At 45.4% G+C, this 15,514-nt stretch overlaps 1 protein-coding gene across 2 annotated transcripts in view; it reads left to right on the top strand.

Annotated features, from left to right (window-relative positions):
* The first annotated feature begins 22 nt into the window (after positions 1-22).
* Trak2 (trafficking kinesin protein 2) overlaps positions 23-15,514 on the top strand; it is a 53,742-nt gene continuing 38,250 nt past the window's right edge. Inside the window, exon 1 of one of the 2 annotated variants that reach the window (XM_048428775.3) lies at positions 23-255. The gene's annotated coding sequence lies outside the window, so the exon portion shown is untranslated. The remainder of the gene's footprint in view (positions 256-15,514) is intronic. The other variant, XM_048428770.3, reaches the window with a different exon arrangement.

Raw genomic sequence — 15,514 nt, 5'->3', positions numbered from 1 at the left:
GCCGCGAAGGCTGCTGGGAAAGTGGGTCCCCGAGCTTCCCTAGCTGGGTGGGGGCTGCCATCGACCGGGCGTCGCTGCAGATCCAAGGTCGCCGAGTGATGAGGTGAAGCCGCCCTCCAGTCCCCTGCCACGCCCGGACTGGTAGCTGCGGCGGCGGCGGCGGCTTCTGGTGCTGCTCTCTGGCTGCGGCAGCATTAGGGGCTTCTTCCTCGTAAGCGAGGGCAGTCGGAGGAGCGAGGACGTCGGGCCATTGCCGTGAGTAACCTCCCGCGCGCGATTCGGACCTGCCCTTGTCAACTTCTCCCTTTCTGCCCTGGGTTCCTCCGGTCCCCCGGAGGTCACTCGTGGGAGTTCCACGTCCCGAGATCGGAAAGGGATGTTTCCCAAGGTTCGGTGCAAAGTGATGGGCGCTGGGTTCTAGCCTCTGGTTTCTCCCCCATCAGCACCTCTGAAGATGGGCAGCTTCCCATCCTCTGCCAGACAGCTCCCATCTGGAGCTCTGCCGTTTTAGGATGAGAGGCTTTAGTGTCTGGACGATAAACCTTAAGCTCTCCGTGGCCATCTGTGGTGTAAACGGGAGGAGAGAACACTGGAAAGAGCTTTCAGTGTTGGGCTTTGCTTTGCAGTTGATGTGGAGCCAAACGTCACATGTCTTTTAAAAGGAAAAAAAGAAAAGGTAGACTTAAGTCGAAGCGATAAGAATGGCAGGTGTCCTTATCATTGCCAAAACTTTTGCGTCTCACTTTAAAAAAAAAAATCAGAATTACGGTAGTGGAATCAGTTACCTGCTTTTTCACATTTTTCTGTATCAGGAAAGAAGGTAAATTTTCTTTGGAAATTCACCTAGCTTACATGGACCACGGAACAAAATGAACTGGACTCAGAGTTCTTGCTCTCCCTCAGTAAAAAATTTTGTGACCTTCAACCCTTTGCTGTTCTTTCGAAAGTCTGAGCTACAGTGCTCTCCAAATAGCCTATTAGTGATGGTGGCCTCACGCTGGGAAACAAATTCTGAAGGACGCTTGGTGGTAGGAAGGGCAAAATTCAAAGCACTTTATCATCCCAGCAACCATCCAGCTTTCTATTTTTAAAATTAAGTAGTATCCAACAAGTCTCAGACATTTAACCCTCCCGTAACATAGCTTTGTGCAAGACGGTGTTTTAAGTCTTATGTGTTCTAATTTGTGCGATGGGACAACCAGCATCTGAATACTTGAAATCCGCGAGACCCCATTTCAGTGTTGTATCTTGCGTGGTTCACATAACCACTTAAGCCAATAATGTGAAGCCCAGAACACTTTACGTAACAAGTGAAGATTTAAATCTTGACTTGATCTGCTTCAAAGTTATGAATCAGGTATCTTTTATACTGGTGGTTGGAAAGAATTTTTCATATTCTTCATTTCGTACTCTCCTAGTACGAGCTTCATCACACCTTGGACAGGGATAAACCCCTAACCTTTACTTTAGCTCTCTGAACAAATTGTGCACTCTGTCAGCTCATTTCGCCCCTCGAAGAACCGCTCATTAACACACGAAGAGCTCATTCCAAATCCTGCTGGATGTACTTATGTAAAGAAAAAAAAAATGATAGGATCGGACACGTACCACAAAGGTCTTTTCCAGTGGTTGGGTTTTATGGCTCACAATGAATGCTTAACATCCATAGTCTCAGAGACTAGGAAAATTTGCCTTTTTTTTGTTGTTGTTGTTGTTTCCCTGCCCCAAATAAGTTAAAGTCAACATCCATCTGGTTCCCTTTTTTTGCTTTGAGTTTGTTGTGGTTGTTTTGCTTTATTTTTCCGTTTGTTTCTTTCTTTATTTGAGACAGTGGTTCACTCTGTAGCCCCAGCTGACCTGGAACTCACAGAGATCAGCCTGCCTCTGCCTCTTTGAGTGCTGAGATTAAAGTTGTGCGCTTCCGTGCCCATCTAGTTTTTAAAATGGCGTTTGTTTGTTTGTGTGTTGCTGTGACCGTGTGCCTGGGAGCCTTCACGCATGTAGAGGTCAGAGGACAACGTGTAGGGATTCGGTTTTCTCTTTCTACCATGTGGGTCCTGGGGATCAAACTTAGGTTGTTAGTGACATGCACCTTTATCTCTCAGCCACCTTGCTGTCTCTGGACCAGTGTTTGAACCTCATTACGTTACTATATTTAGCTGGAAAGAAACCTGAGACCTTGAAGCGATAGCCGCATTGAACGTCCGTCATATCTGTTCAGACCTGCAGTGTTCTTACGACAGCAATAATAGGAAGCATAAAATAATGCACTTGCTGTACACCCCCACTGAATCCTTTACCTAGTCCCTGCCACAATCGCACCATCGGGGTTTTTGCTCTTAACAGATAGGCAGCTAAAGCCGAAGAATGTCAAATAAACCCAAAGCCATTTAATTACTGATTGGCAGAAGTGGCTGTCACACCAGCCATGGTCACACCTTTGCTTCAACATCTGAGCTCTTAATTGTGAAACAAAAACGTGGCTGAGGGGTCTTATTTTAACTCCAGGGTCGTTGTTACGACTACTTCATTTAGAATGGAGAGTCAACCTTAACACTTTCCTATCTTCGTGGGGAAACAATAGAGTCAGGATTTGAACCAATATATATATATATATCTTTTACTTCTAGGTCCATGTTCTTCTCTTTACTTCTCATCAAGTCTTTATTAAATATTTTCTGTATCACTGTACTGGTTATAAAGATATAATCTTCACCGTTATATCCTTATGTATATGGAGAAGAGAGGGGGAGTTATGTTAGTGTCTTGAGCAATGTGACAGCAGTATCCAGAGACTGATACGCTGCATCAGCCAGGAGGGAAAGGTTTGGGCCAGTCTTGGAAAAACAGACGGGCGTTAGCTTGGGCAGAGAAAAGGGGTAGCCAGTGTAATGGTCTCAACTATGTCCTCTCAGGATTCTTATCTGGTAGCTCTTACGTAACCCTCGTTGCCCCAGAATGTATGTATATTTGCTTAGGGCTTCTGAAGTGATTAAGTTGAAATGAGACCATAAAAGGGAATTCTATGCAATCTGACATACCTGTCATATCTGCTTACAAGAGAAAACAAAAAAGAACTGGACACAAAAAGATACACTTGCATAGGAAGGCGCGTATAACATTATCAAGGCCAAGAAGAGAGGCCTCGGGAGAAACCAAACCCTCCAGTACCTGAATTTTGGACTCCCGGCTCCCCGAACTAAGAGAAGATAAATTTGTTAGTTAACCTGCGCAGTCCGTGGTATTTTGTCCTTGCAGCCCCAGCAAATAACAAGTAGGTGTTGCAGGCAAAGGGCATGGCATACACAAAGCCTCCGAGATGTGACTGGCTGGGTCGGGTGGGTTTCACGGTGAGTTTTGAGAGATGCAGCTGGGGACCTGGTTGGGAGAATTAGGACGACTTTAGATGAGATCCAAAGATGATTAAACCGGAGAGATAAAATGCAGGGTTTGGTAGCACTGGGAAAACGTTACGCTTGCTTCTTAGAAAGACATTGGCAAATGGGAAGAAAGCTGAGGCAGGGAGACCAGTTCAGGTGGCTATTTACCGTAAGAACTTAAATTCTCAAAAACTAAGACTGTAAAAGTCACAGCTGGATGCAGGAGAGGTTCCCTGGGTAAAGGCCCTGTTACCTGAGTTTGATTCCTGGGACCCAGACGATGGAATGGGAGAACTGACTTCCATGGATCGTTCTCTGACATCCAAATATGCACCATGGCATGGACAAGCACATACATGCACCAAATAAGTAAATGCAGCAACATTGTGTCTTAAAAGGTCACAGCCAACTGTTAGGCCACATATAGGATGATTTAGGAAGAATTTGCATGTATCCATTTTTCTGAAACTTTAGTTTTATGTTTGATTGTTTTTAAAACTTCGCCTTCGTAGTGAAGCTTTTCACAACTATCACAAAATATTCAGGAGTTTGCTACCCCGAGAAGTGATTTTTGTTTTTTTAGGTATCCAGTGGGATAAAATAGTATCAATACTCTTGTAAGCGCCATTTTCTGACTGTCTATGAAATGTATACTGTTCTTCTTCATGTATGCATAAATACACAGAAACATAGGTTAAGTAGTTTATTGAAGGATATGAACGGCCAAGTTAAGATACAGAATCAACTCTTCTGTCTTCGTTATCTGGGTTCCTAACTTTACACTGTGCTGTTGCCATATACTACTTAATCAAGATCTTCAGCCACGTGTGCCAAGAAGCAGGGAGGAGTCGAAATGAGTGTGTTTGCTGTAAGGAATGGACAGGCTGAGAAGTAACTATAAGAAAAGCCTTTGGGATATTTATTTTAAAAAGAAGCAAAGCTATTGACAGCAGGTGGTGAGGGCTTTGTGTCCAGGCTCCTGGGAAGACGGGTGGAGAAAGGCATCTGAGCCGTGTTGGAATGTGGGTTTGTAGACCTGAGAGAGGGCATCAGGGTTCGAGGAAGTGATGTGGCCAATTATAGGATTGAGGATTTCCGGGTGTTTCCAGAAGGGCCAGTAAACGCCGCCCTTTGTATATTGTCTGGCTGGTGAAGGAAGTGGGAGCCAGCTTGTGGGAGGTGGTGGATTTTTTTTTTTTAAATGTGTGTGAACATTTTGCTCACGCACGTGTGTGGTGCCCTTGGAAGTTTGAAGGGGGCTTTGGATCCCTTGGGACTAGAGTGATAGACAGTTGTGGGCTGCCATGTGGGTATTGCATCCTCTGCGAGAACAGGAAGTTCTTCAGAGGCCATCCCTCCAGCCCCATTTTAAGCCTGAATGGATGGGCACATGCTGGGTGACATCGTCTTCCATAGCAGGAAGAAAACCCATCCAGCCCCGTCACCGGGTAACCTCTCTGTTTTCACCACCTCACAGGTCCCTGCTGTTCATCCCCCATCCTAGGCCTTTCTTAAATAATCTGTGTGTATGGGGTTATAATTTCCCACTTGTCTCTCTTTCTTTGGTCTTGCTTTTCCTGAAATTTATCCTGAATTCTGTCCCCAGCTTGGTTCCTCTCAAGCGCCGTTTCCTATGGGATCAAGGTCAGAATTCTCGACTTGGACTTAGTCAGTTTCAAATCTTCAGACACTTTGCTGACATGCTTTGGGGCCTCTGTTTTTTTTTTCTCTTATTCTGTTGGGTTCAGTTTTTGTTGTTTGTTTGTTTACTTTGTCTTATAGCAATGGCTCTCCACCTGTGGGTCTTGACCCCTTTGGCAAATCTCTGTCTCCAGAAATATCTACATTACAATTTATAACAGTAGCAAAATTACAGTTATGAAGTAGCAACGAGGTAATTTTATGGTTGGGGTCACCACAGCATAAGGACCTGTATTAAAGGATCCCAGCATTAGGAAGGTTGAGAACCACTGCCTTCTAGATTCTTGTTCTCAATCTTTCATACTTGAGAAACCAACAGTCGGCTGGTGATGGTGCATGCTCGCCTTTAATCGCAGCACTCGGGAGGCAGAGGCAGGTGGATCTCTCTGAGTTCGAGGCCAGCCTGGTGTACAAGCGCTAGTTCCAGGACAGGCTCCAAAGCTATAGAGAAACCCTGTCTCAAAAAATCAAAAGAAAAAAAAAATGAGAGCGAGGAAGAGAAAAAAAGAAAGAAACCCACTAAATGGAGTATGAAGAGAGACCTTTTAGCTAGAAATGACCTCCCCTCCTCTGAGAACTCTCCATAGGATAGAGGCGTGATAGTACCCATTAAATATAAATTATCTTGCTCTCTTCGATTTCTTAGGTCATTACGTTTGAGATCTTATCTAGATCATGAGATCATTAGCCCTTTCCTTGTTAGAGCTCAGATTTCTTAGCTCTTTAATCTTCTTTTTTGGTAGGCGCTGTTGTATACTGTATCTATTTTTTTAGTGTATCTATTTTAATACCTTGAGTTTAATTCAGGAAGCATTTATTGGAAGTTGTTAGGCATATAGCTATTGACTGGTTCTTAATAGAATTTTTTTTGAAATTATTTAATAATTAACCTCTTAACGTGTAATGTGCGGACTTCATTCCTATTGTTAATACCGACACACAGAACCTAAAGGACGTCCTCCGTGTAATCCTTGAGAATTGCAGGTAACTCGCGCTAGAAATCAAGCATACAGCCTTCAGTGCTGTTAAAGTGGAACTGGTTCATTCTGGAACATTCTCTGAAGCCGTTGAAACTTGTCTGTGTTTATCTGCTAATGTTTGCCAGATGTTGAGTTCTGTTTGTTTAGAGAGCTTTTTGGAGAGTCAGATAAAAAGGAAGAAACTGGTGTTTTCTTTTTTTTTAAATGATAATTTCAGAGTAGATGAATTATGCAAGTCAGCGGGGAAAGAATCTTCCCAACAATTTAGTCACTAGTTCACCCCTGGCCTGGAGATGTGGCTGCCTCTGGTGGTTCTTGCCGGAGCTACCAGATTAGCCCCCAACAATGAAAAGACAAAACTCTAATTATTTATTCAAGGCCTCTGATAGTTTATTTCATCAAGTTACTGAATTGTTTAGACTCCTGTCCTTGAATTCCCGTTTTGGCCAGCCAGGACGAACAAAGGGCAATAAAACCTCCCTTTCTTCCCAAGAAGACTTTGGAGTAAATGCAATACACACGTAAAAGTAACCAGCCAGACTCAGAGGTAAACCGGAGAGGCTGCCTAGAGAGATGAAGTCTCAACTGCTAGGCTGGGGCTGCTTTGAGAGTAGTGAGTGATACACAGGACAGGAAGGAAGAGTGTCCACACAGTGAGCAGCTACAGAGCCGAAGGCGGTAAGGAGGAGAAAGGAAACGAGGGTCTGTGGGCGATCAGGGTGGAAGAGAGTGGGAGACGCGCGGGCAGGGCCCACTGTGGGGCTTTTGCTACTACATTAAAGTTGGTATACAAAGCAGTGAGTTCCGTTATGACGTTGTCATGCATATGTGCATGTGTGTGTGCGCGTGCGTGTGAATGCATACACACATGATTAAACCCTGTTCCCTGTCCCCCTGTAAGTGGTTCCCCTTCTTTCATGTCACATGTATTCCATTGCCTTCTTCACCTCCTCTTGTCGACCCTGTCTGTCCCTCCACACACACTCACGAACACATAAGTTTACGTCTACATTATGCATATGAGAGAAAACACAATGTTTATGAGTCAGGCTTGTTAATGTAATGGCTTCCATTTTCCTTCAGATGCCATGATTTCATTCCTGATGGTCTATTAATTCCTTTGTGTATGTGTTCCTTCTTTTCCTTATCCATCTATCCGTTGGTGGGTATTTAACTTGGCTCTGTTTCTTAGCTATGTGAACAGTGCGGCAATAAACATGGATGTCCAAGTATCTCTATGATGTGTTGGCTTAGTCCTTCGGGTGTATAAAAGTGTATAGTCTTGAGCTATATAAACCCTAACAGCACATGAAAACAATCCCACAAATTATCACTGGGAAAACATGAAATTAAAAAGCTTCTCAGTACCAGGGGAAACACTGCAAAGAGAAGAGACAGACCGCAGGATGAAGGAAATCTTTGTCAACTGCAGATCTGACAGGGGATTAGTATCTAGAACATAGAAAGAACTCCAAAATCAAGCTCCAGACCCCTGTAGGATCAATACATGTGTTAATGAACCAAATAGACAGGTCTCAAAAGAAATAAAAATGGCCAGAAATATTTGAAGTTCTTCAACGTCCTTAGCCACCAGGGAACGTAAACTGAAACTCTTTAGACGTTCATCTCGCCCCTGTCAGAATGGCTGTCATCAAGAAGACACATTTAATTTTTTTAAAAAGTAGTTTTGTTTTAAAAATTATTTTAGAGAAGTATTAAAATCAAAATCATTTAATTAAAATTAAAAGTCATTTTAGAACCCCGTTAGGGAAGGAAGGGAAGCAGGAGGCCGTGCCTGGAGTCCTGACAGGAGTCCTGAGGGCCAAGAGGTCGATGGCTTGGAATGGGGTGGAGGGAGAAAGCTCGGGGCATAGCGGATGGATTTGAGACACATAACCGTAGGCTTGGCGGGATTGCTAATGGATCAGCTGTGGTGCAGTGAGGAAGATCCAGTAGACTCTAATCATAATGGAGGACACTTCTTCTCTTAAGTGGAACTCGGAGAAAGGACCGAAGGGCCGGACTGAGTGTCCTTAACACTGAAGAGGTAGCTAATTGTGGTGGTGACAGCTTCATACAAGGTAAATGAAAACAGAAAAAGCAACAAGAACAAAAAAATGTTACAGTCAAACTCCACGAGTCCCAAACACAAGGGTCTAAAGGAGTTGGGGCGTCAGTCACTTCTCTGTCGCTGCGACCGTGTGACCAGGAACAACCTAAGAAGCATTTCTCTTGGTGTACAGTTCCAGACGGACAGAGTCTGTGGTGGGGGAGAAGGAGGCAGAAGCACAGGACGCAGAGATTGGGGGGAACAGAGAGGAAAGGATAGGGGAAGACCAAGAAAGAACCCAGAAGTGGAATGAAGCTTTAAACTCAAAGCCCACCTCTCCCTAGTGGCAGATTTCCTCCAGTTAGGCTCCACCTCCTAAAGGTTCCAGAGCCTCCCAAACGGTGCCACCCCCCCTCCCCGGGGACTGAGGGTTCAGGTACAAGAACCTGAAGGGGGCCATTTTCTGCCCAAACCACTGAAGTCTGAGAATAAGTGTGGGAAGATGCAGGCCCCAAGAAGTAAGGAAGGCGTCCGTGCTGAGGTAGAAGTGATCCAGAGACTTACAGAGAGGTGGGTTCGGCTGGTGGGAAGGAGAGCCTGTCTCTGGAGGGAGGGATGAGAGATGAAGGCTGAAAAGAGAATGAATGCTAAGAAGCTTGAGTGAGCACTCCTGGGAGGGCAGTGGCTGATGGGACGTTCCAAAGCCCCGAGGAAGGAGGGGTTGTATGTTCTTTTGCCGTTTTAATAGTAGAAGCTTGCAAATCACAAGTTGGAGTCTAGCCTGGGCTACATGTGAAGTTCCAGGTCACCTTGAGCTGCAAAGTGAGACCCTGATTACAGAAATCATAAAGAAGATTCTGGGCGTGTCGATGAGCCAGGGAAGATGGCAGAATAGGCAGGGTAACCAGTGGACTACGGTCCGGAGCAGGCAGTAGTGGTGGCTAAGTGACTACACGATTTGTCATGATATATGTACACACATCATGGAAAAACTGAAAAGCCGCCTTTTAATTTGTTGGTTAAGATGGTTTTGCTATATAGCCCAGGCTGGCATCACATTTGGGGTCCTATGAGTGATTTTAGGGATCCATGACCACACCCTGCTCCAGATCTTCCTTCCAGAGATGGTTGGTTTTTACCCCAATCAAACGTGCACTCGAGGGAAAGGAAGCTGTAGGCTGTGTTGGTGTGGAGAATGCGAGTTGCCAAGCTAATGGGGGCGGGTGAGAAAGAGGGGGCATGGAGTATTCTTCAAAGAGAAAGGACATTTAAGCAGATCATGGAGGCCATGTCTTGGTGTGATGCCCACGCTTGCTGACTGAGTTTACAGTAACCCATGCCATGTGGTTTTGCGACACTTCTGGAGAATTTGATTGCTTTATATTTAAAATGCAGTCAATTTCACAAAGTAGACGATTCAAGTAACATGGATTGCTTACTTAAAGTATCTGGAGTCCCAGCACCAAATCTCCACTCTCAGGCCATGTCAGGGCTGGGGAGCTGGTTGTTCAGGCCAGGGCTATACATCAAAACAAAGGGAAGCTTGTGGGCTAAGAAAGAGCCCTCTGTCTGGAAGAAGGGGGAGGAGCCTAGAAACCAGCAAGGATGTGTGTGTCTGAGATGGGTTTGCTGTTCTGAAAGCAGAGATTTAACAACTGCAGGGGGAGAGGGGAGACCCAAAGCTTATATAGCCGACTAAATTGCTGTGTTTGGTTTCATTTTCTCTCTTAGCCACAATACAAAGGCTGAAAGGGAGGCTGATCCTAGCAGCTGTGAATTTTTTAAGCTATCTGGTTGTCTCTTGATGTGGGACTTGTCTGAAATGCTTTGTCAGTCAGCTGCACGTGCTTAGTAGCAGTGAGCCAAAACCAGCTCCAAGAAGACTGGGTCCTCACTACTGTACGTATATAAAAGTGGATGCTGTAATTACCACAGAAGCGAAGGCCACTCAGCACCAAACCCTGTTCTGCGACATTGGAGTTTCTAAGGAGTCGCGCTGTGTAGCCCAGGCTGGTCTCCAGTTTAGAATCTCTGGTCTCACCCTCCCAGACGGAGATTATAGGCTTGTACCACAGAGACCATCCACGTCATTTTTCCTAAGGCCAACACAGCGTTTCTTTAGAGTGTTCGATATTACCTTAAGTTCGCTTTGTAAGGCAATTCATTCCATGGTATTGGAGTGAAAATTTATCAGTAATCAATTAAATCAGATTTTAATCAAGTTTGTTACATTCTTCTGTAGCTGACTTAGTTGTTTTGTTTTTTGAGACAGGGTCTCTCTATGTAGTCCTAGCTGTCCTAGAGCTTGCAGAGAGCTGCCTGCCTCTGTCTCCAGAGAACCAGGTTTAAAGTACCAGGATGTGCCGCTGCATTGGGCTCGTTTACCTACTTTTCATCAGCAATCCAGTAGGCTTGTATCGCCATCTCTTATGTGTCAATTGCTGTTAGGTTTGCGCCATGCAAAGTAAGAACACCAAAGAGCTCTGAGTTCAGTGAGGCCAAGACAACAAATGAGGTCACTGTCTTCTGGGATGATTTAGTCCACAGACAAGAATTCCCTAAGCACCAGCAAAATCACAGTGAGAAAATTTAAGGTTGAGAAATGTTTTTTCCCATGTTTATAGTCCGCTCCTAGTCTATATATTGACTAACACGAAACCTTATGAAGGAAGAAAGGGGGACCTCCACTCTCCTCGGGGGTCAGGAGAAAGGGAGGGTGTTCCTAGCCAGCCTAGGAGAAAGAACACCAGGGAGGGCCCTTGGCAGCACCGCCAAAGGAAGAGAAAGAAGAACACCACCTGAATCCCTGGTGCTGGACGGGTAAGAAACGGGCGCTTGAGAAAGTGCCAGTGTTGGAAACAGGTCCTGGGGCTCGGTCTCGAGCAGATTCCTGTGGTTCTCTGATAACCTGGTTATCTGGCTTCTCACCCCAACATCAGGCTGGAAGGTGGGGATGTGCTGGCACCTCACACGGAACGAGAAACAAGGTTAGGAGTGAGTTTCTAAAGTCTAGAATAAATAAATAAGCAAATAAAAACCTATTTGGACATTTAGTGCAGAAAGAAAGAAGTCTTTGAAAGCCGACCTGGAGGGCTTCACATTACTCCATCATGCATGCACACATGTCATTATGTGGTGAGTGCTGTTTACAGGAGAGACCTGAGTCACCCAAGGCCACTCCCCCCTCCCTTAGCCATTTTGCTTTTTTACGATTGGAAATGGTAATCATCTTATATATGTGCTTTCATTTATTATGGTTGTTATTATTAGTGTGAGGGGGCACATATGTGGGCTTCAGAGGGCAGCTTGCAGGATCAGCTCCACCATGTGGGTCTCGGGGATCACACTCAGGTTATCAGGCCTGGCAGTAAACACCTTTCCCCCTGAGCCGTCTCTCTGAGCCGTCTCTCTGGCCCCAGATCTCTCTGTCTCTGTCTCTGTCTCTCTCTGTCTCTGTCTCTCTCTCTCTTTCTCTCTCTCTCTCTCTCTCTGAACAAACAGGATTTGTCTGATTATTTTTTTTCAGAAATCATTGTGTTATTTAAACGTGGATAATTGTTTTGCAGTTCTCCGAAGCCCTTTCAAATGACAAAAGCTTTCTGCCCCTCTCTTCCCGATCCCCTTGTCGCTTGTCAGACCTCAGAGGATAGAGATGTCAACTGTAGCAAAACAGGCTTGGCCTTCATTCCTGACATCTTACTGCTGCAGCGTGGTACGCGACTCCTAAGCCTTGGCATCCTTGTCTATAATGACAGTACTAGCCACGTCATGGGGCTACTGTGAGGATTAAAGGGGATTGTGGGTAGCCGGCTTGAAGTCAGGCTACACTGGGCATTGTATTAGGAAAGCCAATTTGGAGCAGAAATGTGAGTTTAGCTTTTCACTGAAACTCAGGATGCTCTTAGGTCATTATTATAAATTGTTTCTGCCAGAAGCTGATCTTAGAAATCTTGTGAGTGTTGTTAAGTTTGGCATGTTCTTTAGGAAAGTCTTTGAGGTTGTGCCTTCAGTGTCAAAAGCTAGTGCTGTCCAGAAGCCTTCCCCTTTCTCCAGCTACACAGGTCTGGATATGACAGGCGCCTCAGTGTGTTCGACTTCCAGGTCTGGAGGAGCAGGAAGCGGAGAGACTGGGTGAGCACAGCAGGGCTCTAGCAGCTGTTGGAGGGAAAGGCGTGAGCCAGCGGCGATGGGATGGGGAGCAAATCTGTGGGTGCTAGAGAGCAGGTGGAGAGCGGAGAAGAGGGGAGCATGGCCAGGTTTTGGGCTCTGAGACGTGGATGAGCTTGAGATACGTGGATGATTCTGGAGCTACGTGTGCCTAGAAGGTGCAGCAGCTAAAAACCAAGAATAGCGATAATAAAGCAGGTAGCCGAGCACCTGGGGAATGGTTGAGTTTAGAATGGTGGTTTTATGGGACCCATATACATTGAGAATGACATTTCCAATGTAAAGTTATAAAATGCCAGTTTGAGCTAAAGACAGAAGCGTGGGGTGTGGCTATCATGGAGCTGGAAGTGAAGGTCTTTGAAGTCATGTGGCTTCTAAGGTGAGAAAGAAGGCTCCTGAGAAAAGCTGGAAAATGTGGGGATGCGGGCTGCTGGACCCATAAAGCTCACAGTCCGGTGGTTTCCTGAGTCACCAGTTGCTGTAGCTCAAAAAATTATTTACTCTTTGTTCCCTGGATTTTATTGATAAGCAAATCCATCCATTACATACAACTTTTCACCCAAAAAGTAGCCAGATGACTCTGCAGTTAGCACTTGTTCTTGCAGAGAACCCAGGTTCCCTGCCCAGCACCCACACGGTGTCTGTAACTCCAGTTCCAGGGACCCTAGTGCCCTCTTCTGAGCCCCGTGGGCACCAGGCATACATGTGTTGCACATCCAGGCAAAACACTCATGCACATAAAATAAAATTAATCTTAAAAAAAAAGTGATCTTGTCTTGAAATCCTGGGGATGCTTGTGACAGCTGGTTTAGAAAAGGAAGGCTCAGGTCTGTGTGCGATGCAGTTGGAAACCCTTCTGTGTGGTTGCCTGTCTGAGCTGTGCCTCGTTGCCGAGCTGCGTTTGCTTCTGACTGTGTCTGTAATGAACGTCCCTCCGTCCTGTCTGTCACTCAGCTGCGCTGCCTTCCCGATGTTCGCGAACCGCATGGTGCCTGTGGTTTCGCTTTCGGCACCTGATGTAACTGTTGCTTCTGAAATTGCTAAGTTCTACAGCTTTTAAGCAACTGAAGGATCTATGATGATTTTCATACCAAAAGCAAAATATTTTTCTTGTTAGAGGTCATTTGTGAATTATGATTAGAGGAAAGCGTGAAGATAAATTTCCTTCTTGCTGTGGGTTTTAGAAGTTCGATATTCCTTACTGCTGTGTTGAAAGTGCTGTTTCAAGGGTCTTCGCTGTTGAAGGGCAGGTTTTGCAGTAATAAAGTCTGACAGCACAATTGCGTCTGTTGAGTTGGTTTTCGATATCCTGTGGTCTTAGAAACGCAACTGCCATCTTCTTGATGTAATGTGATAGCTTTGTTCACTCGGCATTGACAGTGCTTCCTGGCTGGTTGGGGTGGGCTTGTTCCTTCCCAGAAGTCCAGCCACACCGCGGCACCTACAGCAACCTGCTGTCAGCCGCCTCCGCTCGAGGTGTTTTCTCTGGCATGGCTGAGATAACAGGAAGTCCACACACAGGTGTTATACTGCTTCCTCTGTCACCCTATTCTAAAGACCTCTCCTCACTTTCCCCTGTTGGATCTGGTGCCGTAGTCAAACAGATGTGTATCTTCCTTGTTTTAAAAGGATTTTCAAGTAACTGATGGTTTGCCTAATATCCTGGGCTGTAAATTCTGACAGTAAGTAGCCTGTGAGCTAATATCACCTGTGACTCACGTTTCGGCAGAATGTCTGACGCCGCGGTTCTCATCTTCCGATTGCTGTGACCTCAGGGAGTGGTGACCCCAGCCATAAAATTATTTCGTTGTTACTTCATAACTGTAATTTTACTACTGTTATGAATCATAATGTAAATATCTGATACGCAACCCTGCGGAAAGGTCATTCAACTCCCAGTGAGGTCGCAGCTCACAGGCTGAGAACCACTGGTCTAGACTAGGCCCTCCAAGACTAAATGGATAGCCAAAGCCCTCCCTACAATCTCTGCGGTCTTGGTACTCACAGGCCCCCCCGGCTGCTGCATCTCCTAGAGGGTGTTCCCTCTCCTCAGAAAAAAGAAAAGCCTGTTACTCCCTACTCTCCTTTGACCTTGCACCCTGAGTGGCCTTTCCACATACTCCCTGGTGGCTGGATCGTAGCCCAGTCTTGGCACACGTGCTTACCAAACATTTCCCCACGACTTCTCTCTAAGAGACGCTCTACTTCCAGCTGCATCACTGTGAACAATGTAGACTTTACTCAGTAAGATTTGATAATAATAACGCTTTTAGTAACTCTTATTTTCTTCAGTTATCAAGCTTTGAGACAGGGCTTCTCTGTGTAGCCTTGGCTGTCCTACTCACTCTGTAGACCAGGCTGGCCTCAAACTCACAGAGATCCTCCGGCCTCTGCCTCAGTGCTGGGATTAAAGGTGTGCCATCAGCGCCCGGCCACTTTTAACTATTTAAACAATGCACACTAAACTTGTAGGTTCAGCAGCCGTGACAGCAAAAGCAAGCAGGTAGCGTCAGTATAGACATGTTCAGGAGTGTGGTTGGGTGTTCACGAGTAGGTGCTGATGCAAGATTGTACGGAACGTAGTTAAGTGTGTTACTGCTCTGTCTCATTTGCCAAAGTCAGCCACAAGCAGCCCTAAACGTTTCTGTCCAGTCGTTTTACTTTTCCAGCACAATAAGAAAACACAACGTGTACATATTCATGTATGTATTTTTGCTTCTTATCATAAATACAATATATGCATCTAAAAAATTCAGACAGCATACAGAATCTAATAAAATGTACTCATGGTTTCTCACCGTCCGTCCCAGGACACAATCATACAGCATTAGCTGTTAGGAAACATTTATCTTCTTCAGTGTGAGCATACGAGCCACCTGGCCATTGTGTTTGTGACTGTCCAGTATTTAGAATATACAGTTACATAATCAATTATTTCCATAGATGATTTCCAATTAACAGGGTTTTAATCTACTTTAAAACTCAAGAATCCGCCTGGCAGTGGTGGCGCACGCCTTTAATCCCAGCATTTGGGAGACAGAGGCAGGTGGATCTCTGTGAGTTCGAGGCCAGCATGGTCTACAGAGAGAGTTCCAGGACAGCCAGGACTGCACAGAAACCCTGTCTCGAAAAAGCAAACAAACAAAACAACTCAAGAATCTGTAAGAAGACTCAGTGATTGTTTTCTGTAAAAGTCTGATACTGAATGTTTCAGTGAAGCCGTGCATCGTTTGTCA

This window comes from Myodes glareolus, chromosome 27 (assembly GCF_982192425.1).
Source record: "Myodes glareolus chromosome 27, mMyoGla1.1, whole genome shotgun sequence".
NCBI classification, from domain to species: domain Eukaryota; kingdom Metazoa; phylum Chordata; class Mammalia; order Rodentia; family Cricetidae; genus Myodes; species Myodes glareolus.
Note: the sequence above shows the minus strand (reverse complement) of the source record. Positions and strands in the feature narration are given on the sequence as shown.